Source organism: Arachis stenosperma, chromosome 9 (assembly GCF_014773155.1).
Source record: "Arachis stenosperma cultivar V10309 chromosome 9, arast.V10309.gnm1.PFL2, whole genome shotgun sequence".
NCBI lineage: Eukaryota > Viridiplantae > Streptophyta > Magnoliopsida > Fabales > Fabaceae > Arachis > Arachis stenosperma.
The window spans coordinates 151,602,487-151,603,479 of NC_080385.1; positions in this window are offsets into that span (position 1 = coordinate 151,602,487).

The window sequence follows — 993 nt, forward strand, 5'->3', positions numbered from 1 at the left end:
GTCTTTGAGCCAGGACAAAAAGTTCTGCTCTTCAACTCTAGGCTCAAATTGTTTCCAGGAAAACTCAAATCCCGGTGGAGGGGTCCGTATGTGATTACAGGAGTCTCACCATATGGATATGTTGAGCTTCAGGATACTGATTCTGACAGAAAGTTCATTGTAAATGGACAGAGAATCAAGCACTATCTTGAAGGAAATTTTGAGCAGGAATGCTCAAAACTGAGGCTTGAGTGATTCTTAGCAGAAGTCCAGCTAAAGACAGTAAAGAAGCGCTTGCTGGGAGGCAACCCAGTCATTAGGAAGTTGTATGAATTGTTCTTACAGAGGCAAGTATCAAAAATGAAGGAATTCACAGAGTTACAGAAGGATTCAGCTCAAAAAGCAGAGAAAATGAGCTTACTGGCGAAAAAACGCCAGTAAGGGGCATTTTGGGCGTTAAACGCCAGAATGGGCACCATTCTGGGCGTTAAACGCCAGAATGGGCACCATTCTGGGCGTTAAACGCCAGAATGGGTACCATTCTGGGCGTTTAACGCCAGGTGTGCAGCATCCTGGGCGTTTTGGAAAAACGCCCAGTGACAAAGGATTTCTGGCGTTTAACGCCAGCCAGGGCACCTGGCTGGGCGTTAAACGCCCAAAAGGGGTAGCAAATGGGCGTTAAACGCCAGAATGGGTGCCATTCTGGGCGTTTAACGCCAGAAAGGTGGGGGGACCACATTTTCGTTTTCAACTCAATTTTTTTCAAACTTTCCTCTTTTTAACCATACTCTTCTACATAAATGCACTTCAACCTTTCATCATTCACTTTCAAATCTTCACAAATCAAAACCATTCTTCAAATCTATTTCAAATTAATCCCAAATCTTCTTCAAAAACTCACCCTTTTCTCAATTTCTTTTCATATCTTCTCAAATCTCCTTTCAAATTTTTATTTTTTTCGAAATCTCTTCTCCCCTCCCTTATAAATTCACGTTTGGAACCCCCTTTACCCAC